The sequence below is a fragment of the Mustelus asterias genome, chromosome 24 (assembly GCF_964213995.1).
Source record: "Mustelus asterias chromosome 24, sMusAst1.hap1.1, whole genome shotgun sequence".
Lineage (NCBI taxonomy): Eukaryota > Metazoa > Chordata > Chondrichthyes > Carcharhiniformes > Triakidae > Mustelus > Mustelus asterias.
This window is the reverse complement of record NC_135824.1, coordinates 59,397,544-59,410,079: the sequence shown is the minus strand read 5'-3', so window position 1 is coordinate 59,410,079 and position 12,536 is coordinate 59,397,544.

The following is a 12,536-nucleotide window of genomic DNA, read 5'->3' as shown; positions in this document are numbered from 1 at the left end:
TATGTCCCTGTCCTGTTCTGCTTAGTAAGAAGTCTCACAACACCAGGTTAAAGTCCAACAGGTTTATTTGGTAGCAAATACCATAAGCTTTCGGAGCGTGCTGCTCCTTCGTCAGATGGAGTGGTTATCTGTTCTCCAACAGTGCACAGACACAGAAATCAAGTTACAGAATACTAATTAGAATGCAAATCTCTACAGCCAGCCAGGTCTTAAAAGGTACAGATAATGTGGTTGGAGGGAACATTAAACACAGGTTAAAGAGATGTGTATTGTCTCCAGACAGAACAGCTGGTGAGATTATGCAAGACCAGGGGCAAGCTGTGGGGGTTACTGATAACGTGACATAAATCCAACACTGTTCTGCTTAGCCATGAGATGGAGATGCCGGCGTTGGACTGGGGTGGACACAGTAAGAAGTCTCGCAACACCAGGTTAAAGTCCAACAGGTTTATTTGGAATCACGTGCGTCATCACCTGATGAAGGAGCAGCGCTCCGAAAGTTTGTGATTCCAAATAAACCTGTTGGACTTTAACCTGGTGCTGTGAGACTTCTTGCTGTTCTGCTTAAACTCACCAAGGGCTGGCTCTGCATCAGATCTGAGTACACATTGTGTTTGAGATGTTATAAATTGCACTTTTATTGAAACCCTGTGTTCTTAAAAGAATTAGAATTGTCAATAACAACTTTAGTCCCCATTCTGTCATGTGCCAACTCATGCCACTAAATTAAGAGTCAGATTGGTGTTACAAGATTTGCTGGGATCAGCAATTTTGATGTGTTAGTATTTTATATTTTTACAAATTCATTTATGGCATGTGGGCATTGCTGGCTGGGCCAACATTTATTGCCCTTGAACTGAATGGCTTGTGAGGGCATTTGAGTCAACCACATTGCTGTGGGTCTGGATTCACATGTAGACCGGGTAAGGATGGCAGATTTCCTTCCCTAAAGGACATTAGTGAACCAGATGGGTTTTTCCAACAATCATTAGACTTTTAATTCCAGATTTTTATTGAATTAAGGTTTCACGGTCTGCTGCGGTAGGATTAGAATCCAGGTCCCCACAGAATTACCCTTGGTCTTTGGGTTACTAGTCCATGGTGATACCTCTACACCACCATGGTGTAGTGGTGGCACAGTGGTTAGCACTGCTGCCTCAGTGCCAGGGACCCAGGTTCGATTCCTGGCTTGGGTCACTGTCTGTGTGGAGTTTGCACATTCTCTCCCCGTGTCTGCGTGGGTTTCCTCCCACAGTCCGAAAGATGTGCTGGTTAGGTGCATTGGCCGTGCTAAATTCTCCCTCCTTTTGTACCCAAACAGATGCCAGAATGTGGCGACTAGGGGATTTTCACAGTAACTTCATCGCGGTGTTAATATAAGCCTATTTGTGACACTAATAAACTTAAACCCCTGCATTCTTACCAGCTCTATGTGTAGAATGAAATCTATTATAAAACAGCCTAGGAGACAGGTTTTTTTAAAAATCCAATACAAATGAAAAATAAATAATTACCTGATCTTTTATTTGTTACATTCTCCTTACTCCCCATGGAAAATTTTGTAGGTTACAGGTCTCCAGTTAAACATTGCTATTCAATCACAATGCCACCTACATTAGAAACCCTTCCCAATTCTCTGGAACTACAGAAGTAACCCTTGCGTGCTCTTTATTCATCACTGCACTGTTAACACAACAGCTCCAGTCTATCAGTGCATTTTCAACTCCCCACCAAAAGTGACAGTCTTCCTTTTTATAGTAACAGACTGCACAATCGAGGAGAAAACAAGATTACGATTTAGTTTCCAGATTCTGGCAATTTGACCACAGCAGTCTGAAACAAAAACAGAAAAATCTCAGCAGGTCTGACAGCATCTGGGGGGAGAGAATGGAGCCAATGTTTTATGTCTGGATGACCCTTCGCCACTGCTGATAGTACGCATTGCAAGAAATCTCACAACACCAGGTTAAAATCCAACAGGTTTATTTGGTAGCACAAGCTTTCGGAGTCTCAGACTCCTTCAGGTGAGTGGGAGTTGTGTTCACAAACAGGGCATATACAGACACCAACTCAATTTACAAGATAATGGCTGGAATGCAAGTCTTTACAGGTAATCAAGTCTTAAAGGTACAGACAATGTGAGTGGAGAGAGGGTTAAGCATAGGTTAAAGAGATGTGTATTGTCTCCAGCCAGGACAGTTAGTGAGATTTTTGCAAGTTGAGGGGGTTACAGATAGTGTAACCCAGTTGAGGCCTTCCTCATGTCTGCAGAACACATTGCACAGTAAGAAGTCTAACAACACCAGGTTAAAGTCCAACCTGGTGGTGTTAGACTTCTTACTGTTTACCCCAGTCCAACGCCGGCATCTCCACATCATGAACACATTGCAGCCATGGCTTCCTAATGCTGGAGAGATGCTTAACTTAAACACTGCATGCATTCTGCACACATTGTTGCCTCAGATTGCCAGTCAGAGTGTGGAGGTTTACCATTGAATTAGACATTAAATTGTCTAATTTAATCTACACATCTTGGACACTTAGGGGTAATTTAGCACGGCCAATCCACCTAACCTGTACACCTTTTTGGAGTGTGGGAGGAAACCAGAGCACCTGGCGGGAACCCACACAGAAAATGTGCAAACTCCACAGTCAACCAAGGCTGGAATCAAACCCGGGTCCCTGGAGCTGTGAGGCAGCAGTGCTAACCACTGTGCTGCCCCAGAAGGCTAAGTATCTTTCCCACAGTCAGATAATGCCAAACTTCTATACACACTTGTTAGGCTCCAGCTGAAATGTTGTGGCAGGTTAACAAGACCTTACAGAGGGTGCAGAGGTGATTTCGTAGAATGGGTTTTTCATAAATTTCGTAAATGTCTTCAAGTTCTGTGGAGAAATTGGAGGGTTTTCTTCAGACCAGAGAAGGTTGAGGGGTATAAAAATGGAAGATGCTGGAATACACGGCAAGTTATGGCAGCATCAGTGGAGTGAAACAGTTAACCTTTCAGATCTATTACCATTCATCAGAACTGAACAGTTAATTCTGTTTCTCTCCAGATGCTGCTGAGTAATTACAGCATTTTCTGTTTTTTTTTAAATTTTGAGCACTCCCTGTACACTTTTTTTCATTTTAGGTTAAGGGGGGGGATTTGACTGAGACATTGAAAACCTCCCAAGGGGTTTTAAAAGAGTAAGTAAATGTTTCTAGTGGCAATAACCAGAGGGGGACAGATTCAAATAGAACCAGAGAGATGTGGATAATATTTTTATACAGTAGATTACCTGGAATGCCCTTTCTGAAAGATTAATGTGTGCAGATTCATAACTTGCAAAGAGGCACTGATTTAAAATACTTGAACAGGAAAAATAGTGAGGAAAGATGGGAAAGAGCTAGTACAGGCGTAATGGACCGAATAACCACCACCTCTGCTGTGTCACTCTATGATTCTGTATAATAATCACCAGAGGCACCCACCATGGATTGCCCCTGGGGGATGGGGGGAACATTCAGGAAAACAATTGCCCTTCACTGCATTCCCGTTTTAGCGAGCAGAGGTGGGCTGGAACTTCTTAAATTGCACACTGCCGAGCTAATAAGACTCCTCATTTTGACACTAGCCAACTGGTGGAGCTGGGGGGCGGGACAACTGCCTTCGCTGGCGCTGTAAACAAAAGCATGTTTCTATATCAGTCTCGCTGGAGAGACTAAAAAGCTAAAATAGGCTAATAATAAGAGGTCTGAGGACATGCAAGCAATGACAAATTAGCCCCGCGTTTCTTTCTCCAAGCCGAGAGTGGCCATTACTTCGTTTTCCTTTGGAAAGCTTGAAGGCCGAAATGAAAAACAGGGCGTCTGATGGGATTGGGAAGCAGATCAGGGGTCCGAGCTTCACGGGAGACAAGAAAGCAAAAATTACAGCAAAAACCCAAAAGACGTGGATGAGACTTGCAACGGTTTTTGCCTATTTGCTGTGCGTGTCTTTGACTGCTGTTATTCTGGTGATCTATTACACTTTAATTTGGGAGCCTGTCCGGACGAAACCCGGACCGTCCAACAGCAACTTGACCGCGATTAATGCAGAAACCGGCAACTTCAGCTCCGGGCATAAGCGGAGGAGCGCCTTCAACGCGATAAGGAGCAGTCCTAAAGGCTTCAGCAATCCGCGATTCGAGAGAAGCCATTTGAGAAGCGCAGGCGGTGGGGCTGGCGATTTTGTCAACTCGCAGAGTGAGAGCTCCGGGGTTGTGGACGCGGCTTTCACCAGCTTCAGCACCGCGGACAGCCGCGGCGATCTCAGGGTGAGCAGCAGCAAGGCAGCGGCCATCGAGAGGAGCATGTTCAGCACCATAAACAGAGATGACCCCAGGACCACCGAGGAAAGCCAATTCAGCACCATGGACAGAGGTACCCACAGGACCACTGAGGGAAGCCGGTTCAGCACTATGGATAGCAGTAACCACAGGGCCAGCGAGGGGATCAAGTTCAGCACCATAGACAGAGGTAACCACGGGACCACCGAGGGGACCAAGTTCAGCACCATGGACAGCAGTAATCACCGGGCCAGCGAGGGGGGCCAAATCAGCACCATGGACAGTAACTACAGGGCAACCAAGGGGACCACGTTCAGCACCATGGACAGCAGTAAGCACAGGGCCATTGAGGGGACCAAGTTCAACACCGTGGACAGCAGTAACCGCAGGGCCACTGAGAGCACCGTATTCAGCACCATGGACAGCAGTAACCACAGGGCCGCCAAGGGGACCACGTTCAGCACCGTGGACAGCAGTAAATACAGGGCCACCGAGGGAAACCAGTTCAGTACCATGGACAGTGGTAACCACGGGGCCACCGAGAACACCGTATTCAGCACCGTGGTCAGCGACATGAACATCGGCGCTCCGCTGATCCCCACGCCGCAAACGCCCCCGGCAGGTCGCCAAAATCGAGCGACAAGCCGCCCTCCTAATGAGCCGAATCAAGCCTACAAGGGCGATGTAACGAAGGTGGGATCAAACCGCTGGGTAACCAGCCCCTCCACTGCAGGGGAGCTAGGAACTGCCTCGGGTTTGCTCGGGCTGAATGAACCTGTAAAAAACGATACCGGCCGCAAAATGAAGAACGTCAAAATGAGCAGATTAGCAACCACGAAATCGAGAGGTGGCAAGAGGGATATGGAGACCACCCATTCTCTAACTATGTCAACAGGTGTAGTTGATAATGGCTTGCAGGATGAGGCAACTAGAAGTAAAATGGATGAGGGCGCTGATATAAGTTCGACTGTTCACTCTTCCAGAAGATCCAAAGGGAGGGAGAACATTGGGGTTACGTCCAGACCTACAATGGACCTAGGTCCATTTAACACTGCCACCGCTGGGGTGAATGAGAGTGAGTTGGACAGTCAGCACTCTTACAAAACCAGCGCCAACAATCTGACAGAGACACAAAATCTATTGGCCAAGCTAGGGTTTTTGGACAGGACACCAAAAAAGCAAGAGAGGAGAAACCACAATGGGTTACACGGAGGCAGATTAGATCGACTGTCCACCGGAGACCCAGCAAGGACTGTTACTCACACGCCAAGATTGTCATCGCTTGCCCCTACCAATCCAGCAGAGATCTGGGCAAACAAAGAGTCGGTTCGCACTGGGACAACTGACCTTGAAGACCACTACACCCTACAAAGCTTCAATGAGGAAAAGGAACAGTCATCGCCCACTTGGAAGCAAAGCCAGGCTGATGCAGAGGATACATACACAAATACTGTAACTAATTCTTTACCAACGCTCCCAGTAACATAGCTTTGCACTTAGAATATTTTTATCTTAGGAGAAAGTTACTTTGCAATATATTTTAACTAACTTCTGTATAATATATATATTGCAATATATTTTAATTTATATTAACCTTCGTGGTACTCCCCCCTTTGCGTCAAAATAGCATTTAAAGAAAAATTATGGGTTAGAAACCTAGAAAGCTTTTATTTAAGTGAAATATTTTCTGATACAATATTGTGCTTTAAAACGTATCACTTTACATGCTATTAGGATAATTTTAAGAATATCACACATTTAAAATATTTTATATTTTAAAAAGAGATATAAAAGGGTCCAGAGGGGCAATTTTTTCACACAGAGGGTGGTGAGTGTCTGGAACGAGCTGCCAGAGGTAGTAATAGAGGCGGGTACAATTTTGTTTTTTAAAAGCATTTAGACAGTTACATGGGTAAGATGGGTACAGAGGGACATGGGCCAAACGCAGGCAATTGGGAATAGCTTAGTGGTTAAAAACTGGACTGCGTGGACAGGTTGGACTGAAGCACCTGTTTTCATGCTGTAAACCTCTATGACTCTATATATCAAATCTATAAGACATTAAACAGCTTACCTGTCTATGTGTCCTGTCATTTATGTCCCCCATTTCAAATGTCTATGTCCGCATTTAGAATGGAAATGATTTATGTAAACTTGTCATAGAACATAGAACATAGAACATAGAACAGTACAGCACAGAACAGGCCCTTCGGCCCACGATGTTGTGCCGACCTTCATCTGAAACCAAGATCAAGCTATCCCACTCCCTATCATCCTGGTGTGCTCCATGTGCCTATCCAATAACCGCTTAAATGTTCCTAAAGTGTCTGACTCCACTATCACTGCAGGCAGTCCATTCCACACCCCAACCACTCTCTGCGTGAAGAACCTACCTCTGATATCCTTCCTATATCTCCCACCATGAACCCTATAGTTATGCCCCCTCGTAATAGCTCCATCCACCCGAGGAAATAGTCTTTGAACGTTCACTCAATCTATCCCCTTCATCATTTTATAAACCTCTATTAAGTCTCCCCTCAATCTCCTCCGCTCTAGAGAGAACAGCCCCAGCTCCCTCAACCTTTCCTCATAAGACCGACACTCCAAACCAGGCAGCATCCTGGTAAATCTCCTCTGCACTCTTTCCAGCGCTTCCACATCCTTCTTATAGTGAGGTGACCAGAACTGCACGCAATATTCCAAATGCGGTCTCACCAAGGTCCTGTACAGTTGCAGCATAACCCCACGGCTCTTAAACTCCAACCCCCTGTTAATAAAAGCGAACACACTATATGCCTTCTTCACAGCTCTATCCACTTGAGTGGCAACCTTTAGAGATCTGTGGATATGGACCCCAAGATCTCTCTGTTCCTCCACAGTCTTCAGAACCCTACCTTTGACCCTGTAATCCACATTTAAATTAGTCCTACCAAAATGAATCACCTCACATTTATCAGGGTTAAACTCCATTTGCCATTTTTCAGCCCAGCTTTGCATCCTATCTATGTCTCTTTGCAGCCTACAACAGCCCTCCACCTCATCCACTACTCCACCAATCTTGGTGTCATCAGCAAATTTACTGATCCACCCTTCAGCCCCCTCCTCTAAGTCATTAATAAAAATCGGCTGAGGGCAACGGAGGCCATTGTCATGCTGTAATGATGCCCTTCACCGGTGGAGGCAGTGCAGCAGCAACTTAACAGGAGTCTGTAATTACAGTGTCACAAGTTTGAATGGATAATTTTTATTATAAATATGAGAACAGTAATTTATAGCAAAATTATATAAATATGAGAGCAGAACGTATGGCTTTAAAATGGATATTCAAGGAATAAATAAATATTCAATAAATGCATACAGACTAAATAAATAAATAATTTTAAATATTATGCCTATGCAGTCAGATCTAATTATCCCTACATTCTTCTAACTCCTCTTCACCTGAAGACAGCAATTCATCTGGATTCCTCATTAGCACTCCAATCAAATATTGTGTAATCAAAAGAACATTTGCTTGATCTCTATGTATTGCCAGAAGGGACGGGGAGAGGTAATGTAGACTTAATGGTACATTTCTAAAGAGTGCTGCCTTCTAAAGACAAACATGTGGCTGTTGTGATAAATGTTTTTAGTTTCAGTTGTTGCTGGCTAATTGAATTCTTTTCATTGCCAGTGATGTTTCTGAGGGATAGATTTCTCCTCTTGCTGTAGATTAGGAACACTGAACACTTAGGGGGAAAGAACTCACTGACTAATGTCTTGAATGAGCCCTTAATTGCATTTTATTTTGTAACACTTTCCTCATCTCTGTTTCTCTAGTATTCCAACCACGTAAAGACCAAAGTAAATCTCCCTATGAAGGTTTCTTGTTTCTATGAGTTTCATTGCTGGTCAGAATCAACTCATACAGTCTCTAGATTTTGAGTAAAATGATATGAAAGAAAGAGGGAAAGAAAGCATGAAACCTGAAAATCACAGAGTCATACGCTGGAATTTTACCGCCTCGCCTGCCCCAGAATCAGGGCAGGTGAGGCTCGCAGAATGACATTCTCTGTTGGCCTCGGGTGGGATCTTACTTGGACAACCGAGGCGGCAAAATTCCGGCAATAATATCGCACAAACAAGCAACACGTTAAAGTTTTTAAAGTTTATTTGTTAGTCACAGGTAGGCTTACGTTAACACTGCAATGAAGTTACTGTGAAAATCTCCTCGTTGCCATACTCCGGCACCTGTTCGGGTACACTGAGGGAGAATTTAGCATGGCCGATGCACCCTAACCAGCACATCTTTTGGACTGTGGGAAGAAACTGGAGCAGCCGGAGGAAACCCACGCAGACACATGAGAGAATGCGCAGACTCTGCAGAGTGACCCAAGCCGAGAAAGGAACCCGGGTCCCTGGCACTGTGAGACAGAAGTGCTAACCACTGTGCCACTGTACATTACTTTAAAGAAGACATTGATTTACCTCTCCAATTACTTGTGCACAGAAAACTTTGATGCAGTAAGACTTTACAGAAACCGAACACTTATAATTTCCAGGTTAAAGTGTCTAATGCATCAATAGGGAATTCAATGGCCTAATTGATATTCCAGTTATTGGGTTGTTGCAGATTTTGAAATCAGAGTAAGGTCTTTGAAATGAGGTTGTGAGAATATTAATATTTGAATATTTAACACTTTCACTTCAAATGCATTTTTTTTTCATTACTTCAGGGCAAAAAGTAAAGTTTATTTATTAGTCACAAGTAAGGCTTACATTAACACTGCAGTGAAGTTACTGTGAAATTCTCCCAGGCGCCACACTACGGTGCCTGTTCAAGTCAACGCACCTAGCCAACATGTCTTTCAGACTGTGGGAGGAAACCGGAGCACACCCACACAGACACGGGGAGAATGTGCAAACTCCACACAGACAGTGACCCGAGCCGGGAATCGAACCCGGGTCCCTGGCGCTGTGAGGCAGCAGTGCTAACCACTGTGCCCCCGTGCCACAAATGTGTCATGTCTCTGTCAAATTGTGGAGATGCCGGCGTTGGACTGGGGTGAACACAGTAAGAAGTTTCACAACACCAGGTTAAAGTCCAACAGGTTTATTTGGTAGCAAATACCATAAATAAACCTGTTGGACTTTAACCTGGTGTTGTGAGACTTCTTACTCTGTCAAATTGGCCAGCAAAGCATTTCATGCAGATACACTGGCCACGGGGCCACTGAGAGTCACACAGTTTAATTTTAAACTCCTAATATTCTAGGATTGAACGCAATTTTAGTTTTTTTGTTACTTGATGCTGTTGTAATTAAAACAAAGAGCAAACAAAATAAGAACAGGAAAATGCTGGAATTACTGAGCAGATCAGGCAGCACCTGTGGAGAGAACCAGAGTTAGATCTCAAAGTCTGTGATCTAAAAGGTGGTATCGTTGCAAGCTGACAAGATTTGTATTCTTTCTGTGGCAGTTACATTTCCATTTCATTTGATTTCAGAACAGGTTGGAGAGCTGCAGTAACAGGGGCACAGCAGTTGATCACAGCAAGACCAAAGCAAAATAACTGCAGATGCTGGAAATCTGATGTAAACTCACAACGTTCTGGAAATACTCAACAGATCTGGCATTTTGTCGGGGAGAGAGGAACAGAGTTAGTGTTTCAGCTCAGTAACCTTTCATTAGAATTAGAAAAAATTGAGATGTAACAGGTTTTAAGCGAGTGAAAGCAAAGGAGGGGATGTTAAACACAAACAGGAAGATCACAGGGATCAGATCAGAAACTCAACGGTACATTATGACATTAGCCTAGACCCCAACTATTTTTGATTTTGGCATTAGTGTGAGGATAAGGTGCTTCACTCCCAGTGGCACGATGGCACAGCGGTTAGCACTGCTGCCTCACAGCGCCAGGGACCCGAGTTCGATTCCCAGCTTGGGTCACTGTCTGTGTGGCATTTGCCCATTCTCCCCGTATCTGCGTGGGTTTCCTCCGCGTGTCCCGGTTTCCTCCCACAGTCCGAAAGATGTGCGGGTTAGGTGGATTGGCCATGCTAAATTGCCTCTTAGCGTCAGGGGATTAACTAGGGTAAATGCATTGGGTTATGGGGCTAGGGCCTGGGTGCGATTGTTGTCGGTGCAGACTTGATGGGCTGAATGGCCTCCTTCTGCGCTGCAGAATTCTATTGACCCTCTAGGAAGCTTCTATTAAAACAAACTTTATTAAGTAACACAGTTAAAATGTAGCAAAAAGAATTAGCATAACTTTTACCAATTTGGAGTACTTAAATGTAACAAGGTATAATTCTTACCTGCTAGCTATCTCTATAGTTCCAATTTAAGCAATATCCCCATAGTTTCAAACCCCTCTTCAGAATCAGTTGGCAAAAACACACAGACTTATGTGGGATGCTAGGCTTCCAGCCTTTTAACACCTCTTTTAACAGCCTTTTAACACAGAGATACAGAGAGACAACTGTCTCTGACTGCCACACAGCAGGCTCCAGAGAAAGATCTATCTTCAAACAGTAGAACTTCAGAGAAAGAGACCTCTTTGCTGGCAGATCTCAGACTTCAATCTCCAGAGAGTGAGAAAGAGAGAGACAGAGTTACTGCACCGTAAAGATTCAAAACAGCAACTGGGTGATTGTTTCTCTCTCTAAGCCTAGCTCCACCCAGTCACATGATTCTCCTCTCACTCAACCAAATCAAACCCAACTCTGAAAACCCCAGGGGGAAACACTAAAATAACAAACCTGTGTTAGCCCAGATTAAAACAAACACTCCAAAAATTAGGATCAATTATGCTTCTGCGGTATCAACATGTGAGCTGCCAGTTGTAGACAAAGTGTACCGGGTAAATAGAACTGATGTCTAAACAAAATTCCTGCACGAGAAACATGACACAAATATATTTCTTAAAGGCACAGTACCATCAGAATAGGATTACCTATGTGGGAGAGATTAGATAACAAAAGAGTTAATGGCGTAAGGACAAAGGGAGCAGTAATGGGACAAGCCTTCATTGCATGGCAGATGGAGAATAAGGGTAAGGAAATGTTGTTATAATTATACAGGGCATTGATGAAGCCACACTGAGAGTACTGCATACAGTTATGGTCTCATTTAAGGAGCAAAAAGGAGGCAGTTGTGAGGTTTATTAAGTTGAATTATTGGAGGAAGGTCTTATGAGGAAGGGTTGAGCAGGTTGGACCTACACTCATTAGAGTTTAGAAGAATGAGAGGTGATCTTCTTGAAACACATACGATTCTGAAGGGGTGGGGGTTTGACAGGGAAGATGTGAGAGGATGTTCCCCAACCTGAGGGAATTGAGATATGACAGCCTGGTGGCACAGTGGTTAGCACTGCTGTCTCACAGCACCAGGGACCCGGGTTCGATTCCCGGCTTGGGTGACTGACTGCGCGGAGTCTGCACGTTCTCCCCGTGTCTGCATGGGTTTCCTCCGGGTGTTCTCATAGAGACTTATAAAATTCTAACAGGACTAGACAGGGAGGATGTTCCCAATGGTGGGAGAATCCAGAACCAGGGGTCAAAGTCTGAGGATTCGGGGTAGACCATTTAGGACGGAGGTGAGGAAACATTTCTTCACCCGGTGAGCCTGTGGAATTCATTCCCACAGGAAGTAGTTGATGCCAAAACATTGAATGTATTCAAGAGGTGGCTGGATATAGCACTTGGGGCGAATGGGGTCAAAGATTATGGGGAGAAAGTAAGATTAGGCTATTGAGTTGGACAATCAGCCATGATCGTAATGAATGGAAGAGCAGGATTGAAGGGCCAAGTGGCCTCCTCCTGCTCCTATCTTTTATGTTTCTATCATCCTTCCATTTCTCACACGCATCAGATCCAGGAGTCAACAGGCAGTGCCTTACTCATCCTTGAGTCATGTCCACACTCATGTAACCTTGCACCTCAGCAGAATGGAGGTTGGCAAAACACAGTGATGTTCCGTGGCTGGAAATCACCCTGAAGAGAGGTGACATTTCTCAGTCGCTGTGCTGACTTCAGCTTTGACACTTCCTGTCGAATAATTAGATTCATCTCCATATCCCGCCAGCGAGACTGACTGTCACAGACCGCACTGAGGAACATTTTATTCAGGAGACGGGTGTGATGACACAGCTTTTAAGACACGCTTATGTCGATACAGCATGGTGATAGTCACTAAAAGGAGGAAACAGATGGCACTAGGAGAAAAACAAACTTAAAATCATAGTC